Source organism: Meleagris gallopavo, unplaced genomic scaffold, assembly GCF_000146605.3.
Source record: "Meleagris gallopavo isolate NT-WF06-2002-E0010 breed Aviagen turkey brand Nicholas breeding stock unplaced genomic scaffold, Turkey_5.1 ChrUn_random_7180001881536, whole genome shotgun sequence".
NCBI classification, from domain to species: domain Eukaryota; kingdom Metazoa; phylum Chordata; class Aves; order Galliformes; family Phasianidae; genus Meleagris; species Meleagris gallopavo.
The window spans coordinates 1-446 of NW_011145709.1; the positions used below are offsets into that span (position 1 = coordinate 1).

At 61.2% G+C, this 446-nt stretch overlaps 1 long non-coding RNA gene across 1 annotated transcript; it reads right to left on the reverse strand.

Moving 5' to 3' along the window:
- Positions 1 to 4: 4 nt before the first annotated feature.
- LOC109364641 lies at positions 5 to 446 on the reverse strand. Its single transcript, XR_002110529.2, has 2 exons — positions 335 to 446; positions 5 to 69 (listed from the first exon to the last, which is right to left on the reverse strand). It is a non-coding gene; the product is annotated as an uncharacterized LOC109364641 (long non-coding RNA).

Genomic DNA, 446 nt, shown 5'->3' on the forward strand with positions numbered 1-446 from the left:
CCCCCACCTTAACAGTTCTGCGATGCCCGGATCCGTCCCAGTAACTGAAGGTGATCTCGATCTCCTCGTCTGCGCCAATCACAATGGGGAGACCCACACATCCATGGGGCACGGCCCCACAGATCCCGGCCCCACAGATCCCGGCCCCACAGATCCCGGCCCCACTGCTCTCAGCGCCATACATCCCAGCCCCACAGATCCCAGCCCCACAGATCCCGGCCCCACAGATCCCGGCCCCATTGCTCTCAGCGCCATACATCCCAGCCCCATAGATCCCAGCCCCACAGATCCCCAACCACAGATCCCAGCCCCACAGATCCCCACATCCGCTCACTTTTGATCTTCTCCTGCTTTGCCTCCCACTCCTGGCGCAGCTCCTCCCGCAGCCGATTCTCTTCCTCCTACCCCACATTTTGGGGTGAAAAACACAAATTTTGGGGCTCTCG